Source organism: Orcinus orca, chromosome 3 (assembly GCF_937001465.1).
Source record: "Orcinus orca chromosome 3, mOrcOrc1.1, whole genome shotgun sequence".
NCBI classification, from domain to species: domain Eukaryota; kingdom Metazoa; phylum Chordata; class Mammalia; order Artiodactyla; family Delphinidae; genus Orcinus; species Orcinus orca.
Window position 1 is genome coordinate 164,559,696 of NC_064561.1, and position 25,045 is coordinate 164,584,740.

Genomic DNA, 25,045 nt, shown 5'->3' on the forward strand with positions numbered 1-25,045 from the left:
TGCTGAAAATGACAAATTACTTGTGCAAATTAGTCAATGAGGCCTTAAATAAATGGAGGATTGGAAGGCTTAACATAAAAAAGGTATCAATGTTTAATGAAATCCATATCAAAATCCACGTAAAGTTTCTTTCTTATAGATATAGACAAGGTTATTCTAAACTTTATGGAAATTCATAGACCTTAGAATATCTATAACAGAACTGAAAAGTAAGAAGAAAGTGGGATAGATTACTTTACCTGATAGTAAGGCCAACTACATAGCTACAATAATTAAGAGAGTATGGTATTGGCAAAGGGATAGATACATAGATCAATAGAACAAAATTGAGAACCCAGAAATATATCCACACAAATAAATATGCCCAACTGTGTTTTGACAAAGGTATAAAGACAATTCAATTGAGAAAGATAGCCTTTTCAACAAGTCATGCTTGAGCAATTGGACATCCCTGGAAAACAAAACAAAACAAAACAAAGCAAACAAATAAACAGAACCTAAACCTAAACCTATGACCTAAATCTCACACACTTTATATAAGAACTAAACCAAAGTGCATAATGAACTCAAATGCTGAATTATAAAACTTCTAAAAAAAAATAAAGAGAAATATTTAGATTCTAGGGCTAAATAAATAGTTGTTAGATTTGATATCAAAAGTACAATTGAAAAGAGAAAAAACTGATAAATTGGACCTCACCAAAGTTAAGAATGGTTGCTATGCTGAAAGTTAAAAGAATGGACAGAGAAGCTACAGATCAGGGAGAAAATATTTGTAAACAGCATATCTGACAAAGGACTTGTATCTAGAATAAAGAACTCTTAAAACTCAATAGTAAAAGAATAACAAAACTGTGGAAGAAGGGCAAAATATATGCATAGATATTTCAATGAAAAGGATGTACAGATGGAAAATAAACATACGAAAAGATCATATCATTAACCATAAAGGAAATGTAAATTAAAATCACAATGAGAAATTATTATACTACTACTAGAATGACTAAAATTTAAAAAAAAAAAAGAAATATGAAAACACCAAATTCTGGAAAGGATGCAGAAAGAAAAAGACTCCACGCTCCCAATGTAGAAGGCATGGGTTCAATCCCTGGTCGGGGAACTAAGATTCCACATGCTGCATGGTGTGGCCTAAAAAAATTAAAAATAAATTAAAAAAAAAAACAAGGAGAGTAAGTCAAACCGAAAGCTAGAAGAAGGAAGACTATAGATAAACCAAATCGGCAATAGAAAAACAATAGAGAGAATCAATAAAACAAAACTTGATTTTGTAAAAAGATTAATAAAATTGAAAAACTTTAGCCAAAATGACCATGAAAAAAAGAGAAAGATTTAAATTATTAAAGTAAGGAATGAAAGTGGGGACAATACTACAAACCTTACAGAAACAAAAACAATTAAAAGAGAACTATGAACAATTGCATATTAACAAATTAGACAGACTAGATGAAATGAACAAATTCCTAAAAACACATAAACCACCAAAACTAAGTCAAAAATATTAAAAATAATTACACACATACAATGAGTGAAGAGACTGAATCAATAATCAAACACCTCCCAGCAAAGAAATGCCCTGGACAAGATGGCTTCCCTGGTGAATTCTACCCAATATTTGAAGAATTAACAACCGTCTTTATCAAATTCTTCTGAAAAAATAGAAGAGGAGGAAACACTTCCCAGCTTATAACAGGAGGTCAACATCACCCTAACTTGATAAAACCAGACAAATAATTCACAAGTAAAGAAAACAGACAAATATTCCATGTGAATATAGAGGCAAAAATTGTCAACAAATTATGTATCCAGCAACATATTAAAAAGATTATACATCATGAATATTTAACATTAGTCCTTAAGAAATTCTTTCAAAAACTAGAAGAGTTTTCATAAGAAAAAATAATTAAGGTTAGTATCTCTTAAGAAGATAGATGTAAAATGTCATCAATAAAATACTGGCAAAACAAATCCAGTGGTACATTAAAAGATTTATACACTAAGACTGTGGAATTGATCTCAGGAATGCAAAGTTGACTCAATATAAAATTATCATTTGTAACATACCATATTAATAGAGCAAAGGATATTATCGTCTTAACAGACACACACACAAAAAAAGCATTTGACAGGGCTTTCCTGGTGGCACAGTGGTTGAGAGTCCGCCTGCCGATGCAGGGGACATGGGTTCGTGCCCCGGTCTGGGAAGATCCCACATGCCGCAGAGCGGCAGGGCCCGTGAGCCATGGCTGCTGACCCTGCGCATCCGGAGCCTGTGCTCCACAATGGGAGAGGTCACAACAGTGAGAGGCCCACGTACCGGAGGAAAAAAAAAAAAAAGCATTTGACAAAATTCAATGCCTTTTCTTGATGAAACATTAAAAAAATTAGGAATAGACGAGATTTTTTTCAAACATGAAAAAAAACTACAGAAAGCTCACAGCTCACAAAATATTCAATCATGAAAGATTGACTGCTTTCCCACTAATGTCTGAATAAGACAAGTATGTTCACTCTCATCACTTCTATACTACAGGTGATATAGAGGGCAATTAGGCAAGAAAATGAAATAAAATGCATCCAGATTAGAAAGAGAAAGAAATTATCTCTATTTGCACACAACATGATATCATGTGTAAAATATCCTAAGGAATCCAAAATACCTATTAGAGCCAATAAACAACTTCTACAAGTTTGCAGGATACAATATCAATATACAAAAATCAATTGCATTTCTACCCGCTAGGAATAAATATCCAAATATGATAATAGGAGAGCAATTCTACTTATGGTAGCATAACAAAGAAAAAATACTTGGGAGTAAGTTTAACAAAAGAATTGCAAGACTTGTACACTGAAAATTACAGAACATTACTTAAAGACATTAAAGATGACCTAAATAAATGGAAAGGCATCTCAAGTTCTTGAATAAATAATCTCCACAAATGATCTACAGATTCAATGCAATCACCATCAAAATCCCAGCTGGCTTTTTTATAGAATTTATGGGCTGATCCTAAAATTAAAATACAAATTCAAGTAAACCATATTAATCACAACAGTCATGATAATTACAGAGTAGAAAAATTTACTCTTTCCGATTACAAAAGTTTCTATGAAGCTAACATAGATTTCCCACCTGAGTTTCCAGCCTTCTGTCTTACCCTATAAATTTCAGACTCATGGCTGTTACTTCAACTCTCACCTGGGTTTCCAGTTGGCTGCCCCGCCCTGTAGATTTCAGACTTTCCAGACTCCACAATTGTGTGAGCAGAAAGGAAACTGGGCAGGATTTCTATGTTACAGTCTTGAAGCAGAATTCATTCTTCTCAGGAAAACCTCAGTTTCTGCTCCTAAGGCCTTCAAGTGATTGAATGAGGCCTCCCACATTATCAAGGGCAATTTCCTTTGCTTAAAATCTACTTATTGTAGATATTAATCACAAAATTCCCTCACAGCAATATCTAAACTATCATTTGACCAAAATGACCACCGTAGCTTAGGCAACTTTACACATAAAATTAACCGTCACATCATCTTAAATATGTGTTCACCAAATTGAAACATACATGGAAAAAACATTCAAAGATCACTGTGTTTTTCCATTAATACAAACTGAATTATTTTTTTTCTCTTCACCTTTGACTACTTTACGTTGTCCAAATGTAAGTTGCTTGTTCCAGTGTTTACAAGATGAATAGATGATGTAATTCAGGAAGAAGGAAAGATTAAGAAAGGTATTAAAATTTTGTCAAGTGTAATTACTTCTGTTTTAAAGGAGTTGGTAAAAAACAGTGTTCTTTGTAATAAAGGAACAGAGATTAGTGGAAGATAAGACCAGAAAAGTTCATATTGCTAAAATAGGAAAAGAAAATTGATGATAAAAATATACACTTACATTAGCCCTAAGAAATAATTAAAAGGAATATTTGGAGTCATAACAAAAATAATGTTAATTATAATAAAAACTACTTTCTACTGTTAAAATTGTTTATATATTTTTATATACCTTTCAACAATGATTAACTCTTGTTTTTTGTCTCGAAAGTTCTATATATAAAGCTGCCCTTCATATAAATAATCTAAAACCATTATTTCTATTAAATATATTGACTTCATATTTTCTCATTTGTATGCAAATATTATATCTATTTTTACTTTCTGAGAAATAATAGTTTTAATTGGTTAATTATGCCTCTAAGGAAGAAAAATCTTAGGGCTGAAATGGGGCAATAATTTAAAGCTAAAACAAAATTATAAATTCCAACAAATGGTGTTTAAACATTACATTAATATGTTTGCCTGCAAGGCCTTTTATTAATACCTAAGGAGGCCAAGAAAAAAATCTCATGTGATTTAATTATGAGTCATTTTTCCACTGATAACATGTGGCTATTCTTACATATGAGATCAATAATGCTAGATATTCAGTCCACATTCGGTGACTTAAATTGAACAAAAACCAGAAACAAGTAATTTGATTTTTAAAAAGCAGGCTAATATGTACTCAGTGTCTAATGAATGTCAATTCATTTAACTGGATTAGTTGAGTAAGTTTGTGATTACACACCCTAAACTACTTTTGCTATTCAAATACTCAGGGCAGTCATTGTGATACTTCAAATAAGGGGGAGTAGAGAGCTGACCTGGAAACAAAGGTAGCAGTGAATTTTCATGGGTAGTCCTGATGTGCCAGGTTGATAAGAGAGATCTTAAATTTTCTATTCTTAAATACTTTTCCATGACTTAATGTATACAAGCTTGATTGTTTTGGAAACTCCCAGCAATATTTATAGTAACATGGAATTATTATTTCAGTTACCATTTTTACAAATACTGTATAACTAGTAGAAGCAGGTTAAGATACAAGAAGGAACCTGGAAATTAGTTGGGCGAAGGTGAGCAAGTCACTTATATCCTCAAGCTTCAGTGTCCAGAGTGATTAAAGAAACTCTTGTTTGATTAGCAATTCCTAAAATGTGATTCCACGGAGGTATTCAAGATGGCTAAATAGCACATGAAGCTTACAAATTGTTACATCTGTTTTTAAAAGTGAATTAGAAAATTGAATCTATTTTCTAACATTTCAACTACAACTACTGAACATAGTCGATGAATAAAAAGTACTTTATTCCTGAAATGGAATGCTCAATACTGCTTTTCATATGTAGATGTTTCATCATAGACATAAAAAGAAAAATTAGCTTTAATTAACTCTCAGTATAAAAATCAATGACCGTACCTGAAAAAAATATTGGTTCAACTTGCCAAGGAATTTTCTCAGTAGTGACCTTATGTTTCAAATATTTCTTCAGGAATATCACTTTGTGATATACCAAACGAATATTACTTTTCATTGTCAAGAGAAAGAGAAATTGATTTTGTTAAATAAGCATGCACATCAGTGACTAAAAAGATATATAGGTGAATCTATATAAAGGCATAAAAAGAAATAACAATACACTAGAACTTTTACAGCGATTTAAACAATCATGCTCTCTATAATGCAAAAATAGGCAAAATATATGCTTACAAAGTCAAGCCTTTAGAAGATATATAATATGCAGGGCACGTTTGACAATATTTTATAGGTTGCACTATCAAATAGGAAATTATTTAATTTAATACTCATTTCTAAATTTCACTGAATCTAAAATTCCTTTTTTTCCCTATTCAATGCAAGCGCAAGTCAAAGGACATTTATTTCAAGCATTCCTTAACCATCAATAAATACACATAACCTATTCTCAGGTATCAAACACTATTTTGCTTGGAACTTTCCTTGTACTACAGGAGTAAGCAAACTTTTCCTGTAAATAGTTTAGGTTTTGTGGGCCACTTGGTCTATGCAGCAACTCCTCAATTCTGTCTTGTAGTATGAAAGCAGCCATAAACCTTTCATAAAGAATGAATGCAGCTCTTTTCCAATAAAGCTTTATTTAAAACAACAAGTTACAGGCCAGATTTGGACTTTTGGCTGGATTTGGCCCACAAGTTGTAGCTTGCTGATCCATTTTACTTCAGTAGGGCATGCAATATTGAAAAGTATTTCTGTGGATACTGTGTTAGCTATTTCCTACACAAAATCAACTCTTAAGTCAATTAAGTATCAATATTTTATTTTCCTAATTTTATGAAACCCCTCTGTAATTGTATCCGTACTGATCTCTATAAAATGCAACATATTTTATTCTAATTGTTTAAATTTGATGAAAAAAATTAGAATATTTTTGAACTTTTAGAAGTTTCATTTGGTTATTTAAACCTGAAATGAGAATAAGGCAACCAACAAACCATGTGAATGCAGATAATAAGGTCTAACACTAGTTATAGACCATTTGGTGGCATTTAAATTATTAGAACATAGGTTTATTATCTTCAAGTGTAAAAGTGGTACTTCAGAAATTGTCTCTTTTGTATTGAGAACTTGGTTTTGAGAGAGGTGAGCTGTAACCAACGTTGAGCTTAATTATCACCTTTCCATATGGAGAATTACATGAGAATCTATATTAGCACATTTTTCTCCTAATTATGCATTTCCTTACTGAAATATATCACAATATGAGAAACTCTCAAGTCTAAATCTCTTAGACTTTTTTTTAACACCTTAAGAAATATGAATCAATGTATCCTACCTGCAAACAGAAAAAAAAAATTGGTTAGCTACATAATTGTTCTGATCACTGGTTAAAAGAGGAGTGAAAAATCACACAACAGTAAAAAGTGTTTCACATAAATGATTTGGGAGAATAAAGGCTAAAGAGATTTCAAACTGTTAGAGCAAGAAATGCGTCTCAGAAATAAGGGCATGTTCTAGAGATATTATGTAAAAGGTAAGGCTCACTATATTTCTAAAACAGTTTGCTTTTGAACATCACTTTAAAATATTGAGTGAAGTCAGAAAGAGAAAAACAAATATCACATACTAACGCATATATGTGGAATCTGAAAAACTGGTATAGATGATCTTATTTACCAAACAGAAATAGGGACACAGACGTAGAGAACAAGGTGGAAGGGGGAATAGGATGAATTGGGATATTGGGGTTGACATATATACACTATTGATACTATGTATAAAATAGATAACTAAGGAGAACCTACTGTATAGCACAGGGAACCCTATTCAATGCACTGTGGTGACCTAAATAGGAAGGAAATCCAAAAAAAGAGGGGATATATGTATACATATAGCAAATTCACCTTGCTGTACAGTAGAAACTAAACATTGTAAAGCAACTATCTCCAATAAATAAACAAATAAAACAGTAAAATTGATTAAAAATGTATATATAACACAGTATGTAAGAGTGACATGGGGTTCTTCTTTGACCTGTATTTACATACATGCCTCCATTACCTATAGAAAGACAAATACAAATAAATTTCCCTTAAAGAGCTGAGTTTGTAACTGCTAGAAAGAAATGGTGAGCTTTGCACGTAAATCTATTTAAGTGAAGTTGATGTAATATGGAAACGTGAACTGAACTAAAGGTGTAGAGGGACTTATAGCCTGTCTTGGTGGACATAAAAAGACTCAAAATGCAACACAGAGTTCAGATTATATTTACTTTCCAAGTATGTACACTGCCAGGGATACAAAGGTGAGTATGCCATGGACCATCCCCTGAAATAATTCAGTAAGGTAAATTAATCGTCACAATCATAATATTATAAAAGAGAGGAGGATGGATGGGCCAAAAAGAAAGATTTTGTTATATGGATAGAGAAAAGATGAATTATGTCTGTACTCTGGGTACTCACACAATAAATACTTTTTGAACTGGGTTGAGATTGGAGTCCATTATGCAGTGACATCTAGAGTACATCATTATGTTATGTGCAGCAGTCTTATATCTTATATAATGGAAAAACAAAACAAAACAAAACAGAGAAGAACCTGTAAGCTAGAATAAAGAAATATTCTACCATGGGAGAAAGGGACAAAACAAAACACTGACTATTTTTGAAGATAGTCTCATTATTTTGTAGAATATTCCTTAGCTTGGTTTTACCTCATGTTTCTTCATCCTTAGATCCTGGTAATCCATTTTTGGCTGGAATTTCAAAGAAATGCTGCTGTGTCCTTCTCAGTGCAATACATTAAAGGACATTTGACATCTCATTATTGCTGATGTTAACTTTTTTCTCTTGGATAAGGTAGTGTCTCTTAAGACTTTCCATTATAAATTTGCTGTTTTACTCTTTTTCACCAATAAGTACCTGCAGGAAATAAATTGGGACTTTGTAAAAATCTTATTTTTCATCATATTTTTGATGGTTAGTTTTTGCATCCATTGATGATTTTTGTCAGAAGAATCTTTTGTAACTACTGTAGTTGCCAAACTGTGATGTTTTATATCAAGCACTACTTCCCAGCATACTTAGTTTGGAATTATACTATAAGAAGAAGCTTTCCTTTCTATGACTATTTATTTATTTATTTATATCAGTGTGGACTCATAGATTCTTATTTTATTTATGGGTTATAATTTGTTACAATCATTATTTGTGTGATGCTCAAATAGTCCCCAGTTTGGCTAATGTGAGTACTTCAGGTTGACTCCCATTTTCATTTCACATATCTTTACCGTTCTTTGACCACTTCCTTACTGGCTGGTACTCTTAGAAAATGTCAAGACTATGAAATACAAAGACAGACTGAAGGGCCATTCCAGATTAAATTAAAAATTAATGATGAATAAGTGCAGCCTATGTTCATGGATTGAATCCATAGATGGAATTTTCTTTTGCTACCAAAGAAATTCATAAATAATTGATAAAATTTGAATGCTGGCCAAGAAATAATCACATTGTATTGATATGAATTTCCTGGTTTTTACAATTACACTGTATTTAGGTAAGATAATGTTATTGATTTTACGGTATACTTATTGAAACAATTAGAAATAAAGGGGAATTATACCTGCAACATACTCTCAAATATTTCAAGATCCCAGAAAGAGACACATAGAGAGAAAATGTTAAGAAGCAAATGTGGGAAACAGTTAACATTTAGTGATTCTGTGTGAAGGGTACATGGAGATACTTTGTACTAATATGCAAATTTTATTTGGGTGAAATTAAGTAAAAATAAAACACTAAAAAAAAAATGTACAAATACACGTTCAGAGATGTGGGCTGTAGGCCAAGCCCTTATGTGCACAAGTACGTGTATATCCATATGCATATACGTTCACTAAGAAAAAAAACTTACACTACTTGAAGACTGGTCTTATGCTAGATTATGATTTTGTGGACCTCACCCTTAGGCACAAGAAATATGTTATTTAATGTTTGTTTGATTGATTGATCTATTAGTTTTTATTTATCCCAGACTTTGGAAGGAAATAAAATAATGTCTCAACTCTATTCCTGTTTAGAAAAAAAAAGAACTGTCTGGATGGTGATAAAAATATAATGTTTAGCCTAGAGCTATCATAGATAAATGAACAGCTCTCAAACCCAAATTCTGTATAATACATTAAGAAGTAATATATAAAAAATACTTTTGTATAAAGATTAGAGGGAGTGGTACAGATCCTATTATAATAATGAGACAATTATTCAATAAATTAAAGTAATATGAGCATGAATATTAAGTAAATAAAAGAGCAGTTTGAATTAAAATAGGATACATTTACTTTACTTTTAATTTTAAATGCTTGAACACAATTATATTCCTAACTTTGTTTTCTGAAACTTAATTATATCTTAAAAGAGTTATTTTTCCTAGACAAAATTTTTCATCTGTGATATTTACTAATGACTTTAACACAGATACTTTGCCAAAAATATAGATTGCTTGGCAACTATCCCATTTTATGGTAACTATCAAAAATGACATTGTCTTACATTTAAAATTATTTCACCTATTAAAAGTAAGGCAAGGCCATTTAATTTAGTTGAAAGCCACAAATGGAAACAGATATACAGGGTAGATCCAACTTAATATCAGCCATAAAACCAGAGTTAAATTAGAGGCCAATTGTTAGATTCCAAGGTCACTAAGAAAGATACTTAATTTTGAACCTGTTTATACATTTTATATTTTATTCTAAAGAGATCATAATCTTAGATAGAAAAATTCCTTGCCCATGGTTAGTACTCAGGAAGTTTGCAAATCATATGAATTCAAAAATAAAATAGTTTTGTGTATATGTGATTTACACATTTAATTTCACCCGTGGGTAGAATATCTATAGCTTTTATTAGATTCTCAAATGAGGCTATGGTGAAGATGTGTATTATACGGTCAATTTATATTTTTATCACAATGGATTCCTCAGAGCACTCTCTGAAGTGTATCATTTTAAAGCAGATTGCATAGTTCTGTGAGAGTAAAGTAATTGAGATTGCTTTCTTTAACAGATTTAATAATCAGCAAAGCATGTATACAACCATCAGACAGCATAAAGTTTAAGATGCACCAAGTATAAAAGCCTCTAAATTTTACAATTTGAAAATGATGTTTCAAGGTCAATAAAATTAAAATAAATATGACCTTCTTTTTAACTATACCAGAGTTCCTGTAGTACATAAAAAAATAATTTGAATGCCATATATAAAATTGCCCTGAAACATATGCTATCTCTGGTAACATAGTGTTAGGCACCTCAGTGCAGTGGAATAAGCCCTGCACTGTAGGTATGAGCCCTGCGATAAACATTAAAAAAGATTTTATTGGTTCTGAAGAACCTAGGGGCAGGACAGGAATAAAGATGCAGAAGTAAAGAATGGACTTGAGGACACAGGGAGGGGGAAGGGTAAGCTGGGAAGAAGTGAGAGTGGCATGGACATATATACACTACCAAATGTAAAATAGATAGTGGGAAGCAGCCACATAGCACAGGGAGATCAGCTCGGTGCTTTGTGACCACCTAGAGGGGTGGGATAGGGAGGGTGGGAGGGAGACACAAGAGGGAGGAGATATAGGGATATATGTATATGTATAGCTGATTCACTTTGTTATAAAGCAGAAACTAACACACCATTGTAAAGCAATTATATTCTAATAAAGATGTTAAAAAACCCCAAAAACATCGAATAAAAAAAGATTTTATGTTATAAATGGGACAAAAACCATGACTCTTTTGTATCATATAAATCAAATAAATGATGCAATGGCAACCAGAAAAGGAAATGAAAACTTGAGTGTCAATATAAGCAGGAGACCCCCCCACCATTACATATGAGGAAGGGCTACAGAATTCAGTTGATGCCCAATAAGGTCTTGGAAAGATGCCTAAAAGGCATGATTTCAAGAACAATTCTCAGACTAAGCCTGAAGAGAATAATTCTTCAAAATAAGTGGCACACACTAAGAGAGACAATAAACAAACAAAGGACCTTCTTTAAGACAAGAACAATGACTTGTAGGGGCTGGTGGTGACAGTTTCCATGAACTCCTTTTTGATACAACACAGAAGAGTTAGGGATAGTGCAGGTGAATGAGGAAATACACAAATTCTTGCAAGTCTGTTATTTAGGGAATCTCTAATTGGGAACATATTTGCAGTTGGCAAACCCAGCTTAGAGAAAGTAAAGAGCTAAAATAAATCATTTGAACACGTGAAATTTTCTGTCTTGAATAACACCTCTCCACACATCCACACATATTTCCTGCAAACAGCTGGTTAGAAAAGAATTCATATCATTAAACAATGTTTTATAGTTAAAAAGTAACTTGCACAAGATATTTAAAAAAAACTATAAGAACATAAGAAGAAAGAAATAGAAACCAAAAATGGAATATAAAAATACTTGCCCCCCCAAAATGTTCCCAAAAGCTTAAATAAGATATACAAAAGCTAAGCATCTGAAGTTGAGGTTATAGGTTAGAAGAACTCAAGAGAAATTAAAAAAGAAAATTAAATTATCACATTCTAAACAATTAAAAAGGAAAATAGTGCCAAAAATATTAAGGACATAGACTACTGGCTTAAGAAAACTAGGACAAGAAAGTGAAAATGAACAGATTTAAAAAATTATTATAAACAGAATTATATAGGTACATCACTGTATATAGATAGATGATAGAAAGATGGATACAACTCTAGTATATTCATCATGTGTGCATGTAAGGGGACAAAATGAACAACTTGAACAGGGGGAAGACATTTATTGATATAATTCCAGTAGAAAATCCACAACTAAAAGAAATTTGAATCACAAAGAGAAAAGACATTATCTCCCAGGATAAATTGCCAAAAGGTGAGGGTTTGGCACACTCTGAATTATGCCATATAAATAGCAAACGGACTTTATCTATTAATACTTTTATTTCTTCTTCTGTGAACTCCCTATGTATGTTGTCTACTACTTTTCTGTTCAGGTTTGATAAAGTTCTGGTTATTAACTTGTTGGAGCTACTTATATGACAGGTAAATTAACTCTTAGGCATGATATATAAGGGTCTCTTGAAGTATGGTGCTGGATCCCACACAGGTACTTTTGTCCATGAATGGATACCAAATTGTTGTTGCTGAGGAGAGATGTGATGAGGGATGACTTATTCAGCCACCTTGCTGATGTCTTTTGAATGATGTTTCATCCATTTACATTAAAAGTAATTATTGATAGGTAAGGACTTTCTACTTCTATTTTATTCATTGTTTTCTGTCTGTTTTGTAGTTCTTTTTTTATTCTCTCTTCTTCTCTTGCTATCTTTCTTTGTGGCTTTACGATATTTTGTTGTGGTATGCTTTGATTCTTTTCTCTTTCTATATTAGTATCTATGATAGGTTTTATCTTTGTGGTTACCAAGAGGCTTGCATTGAATCTCTTAAGAGTTGTAACAGTCTATCTTAAGCTGATGACAGCTCTACACTTTTATTTGTCCCCCAAACATACTTTTGTCAGAGTTTGCTTTTTATATTGTTTATCCATTAACACATTTTTGTGGTTATAATTATTCTTAATACTTTGTCATTTAACTTTTATATTAGAGTTAAAAGTAATTTATGTGCCACCTATACAGTATTACATCATTCCATGTTTGTCTGTATGTTTACCTGTACCAGTGAGATTTTGGGGGTAGACTATTAACACAGCCTCTCTAAATTTGGAATATGGAAGTAGGCACACAAGAGTAGATATGAACACAATTCGTGACATAAATATCATAGGCAACTGGTGTTGGCTACCTTAATTACATGCATTAGATATTCTTAAAAACTCCTGAGGCTTAATAGGAAAAACAGAAAACAAAACAAACAAGCAAAAAAACATTTTCATATGTGTAGAGGATTTTCTGTGTTTCTGAATTCCATTGATATGCTATCTTTACCAACTATCAAAATTCCTACAATTCTTTGTTATACTAAAAAATGTAGTGTAATTGACAGAAAAAAATGCATTCCTTTTTGGTTTTCTATAAAAATTTGGTTATTCTGAAGATGCTCTGCATTCAAGATCTGAATTTCTCCCCTAATACAACCAATCACAGACTACCCTTGAAGCCAAGCATACCACATTAACATATGAAAGTTAAAATCCTTCAGAGCTTGTATAAAGAGCTAAATCTTTTCTTGCTACATACTGTTGTTAGCTTGTTCAGACACACTGAATCACATCTCTAAGCACTACATTTATCTGTAGAAAGATAACGCCCAGATTCATGTGTTCAGCCCAAATATTTTTTTCCACTGACAATGCTTATAGACAGTAGACTATTTGACATCTTCAATATGGATAGATGTCATAGACTTTTGAAGACTAAAATTTCTAATATTGGACCATTTTCCTAATCCTACTCATCTTTAATTATGAGACTTTTTCTGATAGTGAAAGTTTATTGGTCTTTCCCCATTTCGGTAAATACTATTATACATTAATTCACTCATTCAATAAATATTTATTGGTTTATTGCTAGATTTTGAGAATAGAATCGTAAGTGAAAGTAAGTTGCTCTTGATTTCATGAATATTAGTCAAGAAGGAAATACAAATAACAAATAGTAGCACTTATTAAAGTTTCAAATAACAAATAGTAGCACTTGTTAAAGTTTCAATATTCATTGAGATGAGGTTCTTAATAAAATACCTCTGTAAGAATGTACTGGAGGGCTTCCCTGGTGGTGCAGTGGTTGAGAGTCCTCCTGCCGATGCAGGGGACACAGGTTCGTGCCCTGGTCCGGGAAGATCCCACATGCCGCGTAGCGGCTGGGTGTGTGAGCCGTGGCTGCTGAGCCTGCGCGTCCGGAGCCTGTGCTCCGCAGCGGGAGAGGTGGACTCTCAACCACTGCGCCACCAGGGAAGCCCCACCAAACCATTTATTAAATAACCCCATCCATTTACCACTGAGTTTAAATGCTACCTTTATTAAATATTGAGGTCCTATATATTCTTGGATATACTTTTGTTCTCTATATTATTTTCCATTAATTTACTTGTTTATTCTAAGATCAAAGCTATCTTTTCTAAATATGGTAACATTATTGTAAGCTTTACTATCTCATAGAGAAAATCTTCTACCACTATATTTTTCTATCAAATAGACCTTATAATTTTATCACAAATGTTCTTTAATAAATATTTTAAGAATGCTTTTCCAGGTAAAATTATAAAACAAAATTAGTAACAAAGCTCAATACATTGGAATTCTAAATGGAATTGCATTACAATTACCTAGTAATTTAGAATTACTGTGGACACTTAGTTTCTCCATTTATTCAGTATTTTCTTTAAACAAAATGATTTGCTTTACTCATTAAAATATTGTATATTAATTTAAAATTAATTTTATTTGTTGTCAGTTATTGCCCTCATTATAAATGAAATTTCTCTCCATTTATATTAGTAATGTTTAAATTGTCATACAGGATATATATGTATATATCCAGAAACTTTAATAAATTATATTATTATATAGTTATAATACATGTATAGAGACATGTGCATATGCACACACATATATTATTTTAGCCTCTTTTAAGTTTCCAGTAAACAATAGCCTCTTCACTTGACAATCCTGTCTCTATTTTTCCAACATTTATACTGTTTATTGAAATTTTTTTTAGCATTTTATCAGCTTTCTATCACCATAACAGTTAAATTGTGACGTAGCTGGCAATAGCCAAATGACGTGGTTTATTTGTTTTTTGCAGCATTTTTCTCTTTGTTTTGGCTTTCTGAAATTAGGTGGGAACTTTCTCTCCTATCTAATTAACCCAACTACCATTATTAGGAGTCTGGCTTGGCAGTTAACCCACGTGGCCATCTTTTCCAGCGGCAGGCTGGGTTTTTGTTTTTGTATTTACCATGTCAAATAGCTCGCAATTAGGCACTGTTAAACCCCAGTAGTCAAACTCTTCTAAAAGTGAATCATTATCCACCTTCACTTTCAGTCTGTTACTCTGAAATTCAGGATGTCCTTGTTAGTTTCAAGTTCCAGTTGCCTCTGGGAAATTAGAGCAAAAGTATCTGTGCTGGAGAAGGGAACTGTCCCATTGAGTACCTCTATTAAATGACAAAATGATTTTATGTTCTGTGCTTTCTGCTGGCTTTGCAGTTTCTGCACTCTATCTAATGAGCACAGGTCCCACATTCAGACTCTCCTATGGCAATACCATTTCACTTAGCTTCTGCTCAGTTGAAGTGAAGGTTATAGGTGTGTACGAACAAGGTGCTTAGTATATATCACTGGTGATCTTCTCAGAGTCATTTAGTTTGCCCACTCCATAAACACTTGATATATTTCTTTTAGTCTTCATGTTCTATCAGTTCCAGAGGTGACAGATAGAACCTCATTTTTGTTTCCATATTATATGAAGAATGCTTACAAATCTAAGGAAAAGACTGACAATGCAATATAAGTTGTGTAAAAGATGTGAATAGGGACTTCATAAAAGAGAATATCCAAAAGGCCAATAATCATATAAAATCACTCATCATGGAATTGCAAATTATACGCACAAAAAGAAATTATACACATCTATCAAATGCCTCAGAATAAAAAAGAGTGACAAGGATTTTCAAAGATGTAGAATGCATTTGCTCATACACTGCAGGCAGGAGTGAAACTACTTTCAAGGACTGTTTGGCAGTATCTCCTAAAATGAAATATTTACTTGCTCTACACTTCAGCAGTCCTACTTCTTTGCATGTACATAAGAGAAATCAGTGCCTACATCTTCCAAATGACAGTTATGACTACACTCATGTATACCCTGAGTATGTTCATAGCAGTTTCATTCACATAGCCACAAATTGAAAACTATCAAGTGCTCAACAACAGTAGAATGAACAAATAAAATGTGCTATATTCATGCCCTGTTTTACTATCCTATAATAAAAAAAATAAACTGCAACAACATGGTTACATTTCAAAGACAGTATGCTGAATAAAGGAAGTTAGTTGCAAAAGAGAACATACTTTATTATCCATTTTTTTTATGCTATGAATGTCATTCATTTATTTCAAACTAAGTTTGCTTCCTCATAGAATTCTTTTATAAATTTCCAAAAATAGCTAGGATTTTTATTTTGAGTATTTAAAGTTTACAAATTAATTTTGGAGGTATTGTCATCTTTTTTTTTTTCCATTTTATTTTATTTTATTTTTTTATTGGGGTATAATTGCTTTACAATGGTGTGTTAGTTTCTGCTTTATAACAGAGTGAATCAGTTATACATATACACATGTTCCCATATCTCTTCCCTCTTGCGTCTCCTCCCTCCCACCCTCCCTATCCCACCCCTCCAGGCTGTCACAAAGCACCAAGCCAATATCCCTGTGCCATGCGGCTGCTTCCAACTAGCTATCTACCTTACTACGTTTGTTAGTGTGTATATGTCCATGACTCTCTCTCGCCCTGTCACAGCTCACCCTTCCCCCTCCCCATAACCTCAAGTCCATTCTCTAGGAGGTCTGCGTCTTTATTCCTGTCTTACCCCTAGGTTCTTCATGACATTTTTTTTTTCTTAAATTCCATATATATATGTTAGCATACGGTATTTGTCTTTTTCTTTCTGACTTACTTCACTCTGTATGACAGACTCTAGGTCTATCCACCTCATTACAAATAGCTCAATTTCGTTTCTTTTTATGGCTGAGTAATATTCCATTGTATATATGTGCCACATCTTCTTTATCCATTCATCCGATGATGGGCACTTAGGTTGTTTCCATCTCCGGGCTATTGTAAATAGAGCTGCAATGAACATTTTGGTACATGACTCTTTTTGAATTTCGGTTTTCTCAGGGTATATGCCCAGTAGTGGGATTGCTGGGTCATATGGTAGTTCTATTTGTAGCTTTTTAAGGAACCTCCATATTGTTCTCCATAGTGGCTGAACCAATTCACATTCCCACCAGCAGTGCAAGAGTGTTCCCTTTTCTCCACACCCTCTCCAGCATTTATTGTTTCTAGATTTTTTGATGATGGCCATTCTGACTGGTGTGAGATGATATCTCATTGTAGTTTTGATTTGCATTTCTCTAATGATTAATGATGTTGAGCATTCTTTCATGTGTTTGTTGGCAGTCTGTATATCTTCTTTGGAGAAATGTCTATTTAGGTCTTCTGCCCATTTTTGGATTGGGTTGTTTGTTTTTTTGTTATTGAGCTGCATGAGCTGCTTGTAAATTTTGGAGATTAATCCTTTGTCGGTTACTTCATTTGCAAATATTTTCTCCCATTCTGAGGGTTGTCTTTTGGTCTTGTTTATGGTTTCCTTTGCTGTGCAAAAGCTTTGAAGTTTCATTAGGTCCCATTTGTTTATTTTTGTTTTTATTTCCATTACTCTAGGAGGTGGGTCAGAAAGGATCTTGCTGTGATTTATGTCATAGAGTGTTCTGCCTATGTTTTCCTCTAAGAGTTTGATAGTTTCTGGCTTAGGTCTTTAATCCATTTTGAGCTTATTTTTGTGTATGGTGTTAGGGAGTGATCTAATCTCATACTTTTGCATGTACCTGTCCAGTTTTCCCAGCACCACTTATTGAATAGGCTGTCCTTTCTCCACTGTACATTCCTGCCACCTTTATCAAAGATAAGGTGTCCATATGTGCATGGGTTTATCTCTGGGCTTTCTATCCTGTTCCATTGATCTATCTTTCTGTTTTTGTGCCAGTACCATACCGTCTTGATAACTGTAGCTTTGTAGTATAGTCTGAAGTCAGGGAGCCTGATTCCTCCAGTTCCTTTTTTCGTTCTCAAGATTGCTTTGGCTATTCGGGGTCTTTTGTGTTTCCATACAAATTGCCAAATTTTTTGTTCTAGTTCTGTGAAAAATGCCAGTGGTAGTTTGATAGGGATTGCATTGAATCTATAGATTGCTTTGGGTAGTAGAGTCATTTTCACAATGTTGATTCTTCCAATCCAAGAACATGGTATATCTCTCCATCTATTTGTATCATCTTTAATTTCTTTCATCAGTGTCTTATAATTTTCTGCATACAGGTCTTTTGTCTCCTTAGGTAGGTTTATTCCTAGATATTTTATTCTTTTTGTTGCAATGGTAAATGGGAGTGTTTTCTTGATTTCACTTTCAGATTTTTCATCATTAGTATATAGGAATGCCAGAGATTTCTGTGCATTAATTTTGTATCCTGCCACTTTACCAAATTCATTGATTAGCTCTAGTAGTTTTCTGGTAGCATCTTTAGGATTCTCTATGTATAGGATCATGTCATCTGCAAACAGTGACAGCTTTACTTCTTCTTTTCCGAGTTGGATTCCTTTTATTTCCTTTTCTTCCCTGATTGCTGTGGCTAAAACTTCCAAAACTATGTTGAATAAGAGTGGTGAGAGTGGGCAACCTTGTCTTGTTCCTGATCTTAGTGGAAATGCTTTCAGTTTTTCACTATTGAGGATGATGTTTGCTATGGGCTTGTCATATATGGCCTTTATTATGTTGAGGAAAGTTCCCTCTATGCCAACTTTCTGCAGGGTTTTTATCATAAATGGGTGTTGAATTCTGTCAAAAGCTTTCTCTGCATCTATTGAGATGATCATGTGGTTTTTCTTCTTCAATTTGTTAATATGGTTTATCACATTGATAGATTTGCGTATATTGAAGAATCCTTGCATTCCTGGAATAAACCCCACTTGATCATGGTGTATGATCCTTTTAATGTGCTGTTGGATTCTGTTTGCTAGTATTTTGTTGAGGATTTTTGCATCTATGTTCATCAGTGATATTGGCCTGTAGTTTTCTTTCTTTGTGACATCCTTGTCTGGTTTTGGTATCAAGGTGATGGTGGCCTCGTAGAAGGAGTTTGGGAGTGTTCCTCCCTCTGCTATATTTTGGAAGAGTTTGAGAAGGATAGGTGTTAGCTCTTCTCTAAATGTTTGATAGAATTCGCCTGTGAAGCCATCTGGTCCTGGGCTTTTCTTTGTTGGAAGATTTTTAATCACAGTTTCAATTTCAGTGCTTGTGATTGGTCTGTTCATATTTTCTATTTCTTCCTGATTCAGTCTTGGCAGGTTGTGCATTTCTAAGAATTTGTCCATTTCTTCCAGATTGTCCATTTTATTGGCATAGAGTTGCTTGTAGTAATCTCTCATGATCTCTTTTATTTCTGCAGTGTCAGTTGTTACCTCTCCTTTTTCATTTCTAATTCTATTGATTTGAGTCTTCTCCCTTTTTTTCTTGATGAGTCTGGCTAGTGGTTTATCTATTTTGTTTATCTTCTCAAAGAACCAGCTTTTAGTTTTATTGATCTTTGCTATTGTTTCCTTCATTTCTTTTTCATTTATTTCTGATCTGATTTTTATGATTTCTTTCCTTCTGCTAGCTTTGGGGTTTTTTTGTTCTTCTTTCTCTAATTGCTTGAGGTGCAAGGTTAGGTTGTTTATTCGAGATGTTTCCTGCTTCTTAAGGTGGGCTTGTATTGCTATAAACTTCCCCCTTAGAACTGCTTTTGCTGCATCCCACAAGTTTTGGGTCGTTGTGTCTCCATTGTCATTTGTTCTAGGTATTTTTTGATTTCCTCTTTGATTTCTTCAGTGATCACTTCATTATTAAGTAGTGTATTGTTTAGCCTCCATGTGTTTGTATTTTTTACAGATCTTTTCCTGTAATTGATATCTAGTCTCATGGCGTTGTGTTCAGAAAAGATACTTGATACAATTTCAATTTTCTTAAATTTACCAAGGCTTGATTTGTGACTCAAGATATGATCTATCCTGGAGAATGTTCCATGAGCACTTGAGAAAAATGTGTATTCTGTTGTTTTTGGATGGAGTGTCCTATAAATATCAATTAAGTCCATCTTGTTTAATGTATCATTTAAAGCTTGTGTTTCCTTATTTATTTTCATTTTGGATGATCTGTCCATAGGTGAAAGTGGAGTGTTTAAGTCCCCTACTATGAATGTGTTACTGTCGATTTCCCCTTTTATGGCTGTTAGTATTTGCCTTATGTATTGAGGTGCTCCTATGTTGGGTGCATAAATATTTACAATTGTTATATCTTCTTCTTGGATCGATCCCTTGATCATTATGTAGTGTCCTTCTTTGTCTCTTTTAATAGTCCTTATTTTAAAGTCTATTTTGTCTGATACGAGAATTGCTACTCCAGCTTTCTTTTGGTTTCCATTTGCATGGAATATCTTTTTCCATCCCCTTACTTTCAGTCTGTATGTGTCTCTAGGTCTGAAGTGGGTCTCTTGTAGACAGCATATATATGGGTCTTGTTTTTGTATCCATTCAGCTAATCTGTGTCTTTTGGTGGGAGCATTTAGTCCATTTACATTTAAGGTAATTATCGATATGTATGTTCCTATTCCCATTTTCTAAATTGTTTTGGGTTCGTTATTATAGGTCTTTTCCTTCTCTTGTATTTCTTGCCTAGAGAAGATCCTTTAGCATTTGTTGTAAAGCTCGTTTGGTGGTGCTGAACTCTCTCAGCTTTTGCTTGTCTGTAAAGGTTTTAATTTCTCCATCAAATCTGAATCAGATCCTTGCTGGGTAGAGTAGTCTTGGCTGCAGGTTTTTCTCCTTCATCACTTTCAGTATGTCCTGCCACTCCCTTCTGGCTTGTAGGGTTTCTGCTGAAAGATCAGCTGTTAACCTTATGGGGATTCCCTTATGTGTTATTTGTTGTTTTTCCCTTGCTGCTTTTAATATGCTTTCTTTGTATTTAATTTTTGACAGTTTGATTAATATGTGTCTTGGCGTATTTCTCCTTGGATTTATCCTGTATGGGACTCTCTGTGCTTCCTGGACTTGATTAACTATTTCCTTTCCCATATTAGGGAAGTTTTCAACTATAATCTCTTCAAATATCTTCTCAGTCCCTTTCTTTTTCTCTTCTTCTTCTGGAACCCCTATAATTCGAATGTTGGTGCGTTTAATGTTGTCCCAGAGGTCTCTGAGACTGTCCTCAGTTCTTTTCATTCTTTTTTCTTTATTCTGCTCTGCAGTAGTTATTTCCACTATTTTATCTTCCAGGTCACTTATCCGTTCTTCTGCCTCAGTTATTCTGCTATTGATCCCATCTAGAGTACTTTTAATTTCATTTATTGTGTTGTTCATTGTTGCTTGTTTCATCTTTAGTTCTTCTAGGTCCTTGTTAACTGATTCTTGCATTTTGTCCATTCTATTGTCCATTCTTTCTCCAAGATTTCGGATCATCCTTACTATCATTATTCTGAATTCTTTTTCAGGTAAGCTGCCTATTTCCTCTTCATTTGTTAGGTCTGGTGCATTTTTATCTTGCTCCTTTATCTGCTGTGTGTTTTTCTGCCTTCTAATTTTGCTTATCTTACTGTGTTTGGGGTCTCCTTTTTTACAGGCTGCAGGTTCGTAGTTCCTGCTGTTTTTGATGTCTGTCCCCAGTGGCTAAGGTTGGTTCAGTGGGTTGTGTAGGTTTCCTGGTGGAGGGGACTAGTGCCTGTGTTGTGGTGGATGAGGCTGGATCTTGTCTCTCTAGTGGGCAGGTTCACATCTGGTGGTGTGTTTGGGGTGTCTGTGGCCTTATTATTATTTTAGGCAGCCTCTCTGCTAATGGGTGGGGTTGTGTTCCTCTCTTGCTAGTTGTTTGGCATAGGTTTTCCAGCACTGTAGCTTGCTGGTCGTTGAGTGAAGCTGGGTGCTCGTGTTAAGATGGAGGTCTCTGGGAGATTTTCGCCGTTTGATATTATGTGGAGCTGGGAGGTCTCTTGTTGACCAGTGTCCTGAAGTTGGCTCTCCTACCTCAGAGGCAGAGCCCTGACTCCTGGCTGGAGCACCAAGAGCTTTTCATCCACATGGCTCAGAATAAAAGGGAGCAAAAGTAGAGGGAATTAGTAGAAGTATGAGGAAAGAAAGAAGGAAAGGAGGGAAGGAAGGGAGGAAGAAAGAAAGAAAGAAGCAAAGAAGGAAAGAAGGAAAGAAAGGAGGGAGGGAGGGAGGGAGGAAGGAAGGAAGGAGGGAAAGAAGGAAAAAAGACAGAAAGAAAGAAGATACAGTAAAAATAAAATAAAGTATAATAAAATTACTGAATTAAAAAATTCTTATTTAGAAAAAAAAAAGGGACGGATAGAACCTTAGGACAAATGTTGGAAGTAAAGCTATACAGACAAAATCTTACACAGAAGCATACACATACACCCTCACTAAAAGAGGTAAAGGGGGAAAAATCATAAATCTTGCTGTCAGAGACCACCTCCTCAATTTGGGATGATTCGTTGTCTAATGGAGGGAAGGAAGGAAGGAAGGAAGGAAAGAAAGAAAGAAAGAAAGAAAGAAAGAAAGAAAGAAAGAAAGAAAGAAAGAAAGAAAGAAGGTAAAGTATAATAACGTTATTAAAATTAAAATTGATTATTAAGAAAAAAAATTTTTTAAAAAAACCATGGACGGATAGAACCCTAGGACAAATGGTGGAAGCAAGACTATACAGACAGGATCTTACACAGAAGCATACACATACACATTCACAAAAAGAGGGAAAGGGAAAAAAATCATAGATCTTGCTCCTAAAGTCCACTTCCTTAATTTGGGATGATTGGTTGTCTATTCAGGTATTCCACAGATGCAGGGTATATCAAGTTGATTGTGGAGCTTTAATCCGCTGCTTCTGAGGCTGCTGGGAGAGATTTCCCTTTCTCTTCTTTGTTCTCACAGCTTCCAGGGGCTCAGCTTTGGATTTGGCCCTGCCTCTGCGTGTAGGTCGCTGGAGGGCGTCTGTTTTTTGCTCAGACAGGGCGGGGTTAAAAGAGCCACTGATTCGGGGGCTCTGGCGCACTCAGGCCGGCGGGGCGGGAGGGGCACGGCGTGCGGGGCGGGCCTGCGGCGGCAAAGGCCGGCGTGACTTTGCACCAGCCTGAGGCCCGCTGTGCGTTCTCCCGGGGAAGTTGTCCCTGGATCCCGGGAACCTGGCAGTGGCGGGCTGCACAGACTCCGCGGAAGAGGGGTGTGGAGAGTGACCTGTGCTCGCACACAGGCCCCTCGGTGGCGGCAGCAGCAGCCTTATCGTCTCCCGCCCGTCTCTGGGGTCCGCGCTTTCAGCCGCGGCTCGCGCCCGTCTCTGGGGTCCGCGCTTTTAGCCGCGGCTCGCGCCCGTCTCTGGAGCTCCTTTAAGCAGCGTTCTTAAACCCCTCTCCTCACGCACCAGGAAACAAAGAGGGAAGAAAAAGTCTCTTGCCTCTTCGGCAGGTGCAGACTTTTTCCCGGACTCCCTCCCAGCTAGCTGTGGTGCACTAACCCCTTCAGGCTATGTTCAAGCAGCCAACCCCAGTCCTCTCCCTGCGCTCCGGCCTCAGCTCGCAGCCCCGCCCACCCCGGCGGGTGAGCAGACAAGCCTCTCGGGCTGGTGAGTGCCGGTCGGCACCGATCCTCTGTGCGGGAATCTCCCCGCTTTGCCCTCCGCACCCGTTGCTGTGCTCTCCTCCGCGGCTTCGAAGCTCCCCCCTCCGCCCCCTGCAGTCTCCGCCCGCGAAGGGGCTTCCTAGTGTGTGGAAACTTTTCCTCCTTCACAGCTCCCTCCCACTGGTGCAGGTGCCGTCCCTATTCTTTTGTCTCTGTTTTTTCTTTTTTTTCTTTTGCCCTACCCAGGTACGTGGGGAGTTTCTTGCCTTTGGGAGGTCTGAGGTCTTCTGCCAGCGTTCAGTAGGTGTTCTGTAGGAGTTTTTCCACGTGTAGATGTATTTCTGGTGTATCTGTGGGGAGGAAGGTGATCTCCGCGTCTTACTCTTCCGCCATCTTCCCCATCTATTATCCATTTTTATGACAATAAAACAAAAACGCAAACAAGCAAACTACCCTGAGGTGATAGCAGTAAGAATACTGGGTACCTCCAGGGGTTTCATCTGAGAAGAATCATAACCTGTCATGGGCATGAAAACACACTTATGGTTACCAAAGGGGAAAGGGAGGTGGGAAGGGATAAACTAGGAGTATGGGGTTAATAGATACACATTACTATATATAAAATAGATAAGCAACAAGGACTTACCGTATAACATAAGGAACAATATTCAGTATCTCGTAATGGAAAATCATCTGAAAAAATTTATATATATATATATACATAAAAAACTGAATCACTGTGGTACACCTATAAATTATAATTTACAATATTGTAAATCAACTATAGTTCAAATAAAAAACTGTCATGGGTGCCATAAGTGTTCTAAATCTTGATCTGGGCAGTGATTACATGATATTTATATGCAAAAACTAATTGAACAGTGCAGTAAAATCAACACACTATTTACTCTACTGGAGGTACCTCAATTAAAGAAAATTAAATGTGTGTGCTATGAACAATTCAAATAATGGTTGAGGAGCATAGCTCCTGGTCAGAACCTATTTGTGATCTTTCAGGCATAATCATAGGCAATTACAAAGGCTTTACCTGGAGGGCCTCACAAGGGATAGCTGTCTCCCACCCCCACCCCAGAATTGGTGCACAGCCAATGCACTGCAGTCTCACAGGGAGATACAGTCAAGGTGCTCCTTGGAATGGAGAGGCGCTCAAATTAGAGATCCAACAAAGAGGCTTTAACAAAGCCAGGGAGGCAATTTCCTGGCTACTTCTTACTGTTCTGCAGTGACGGGACCAAAATTCATCAAAGATCCACACACAGAATTATACTCTGTGACTTT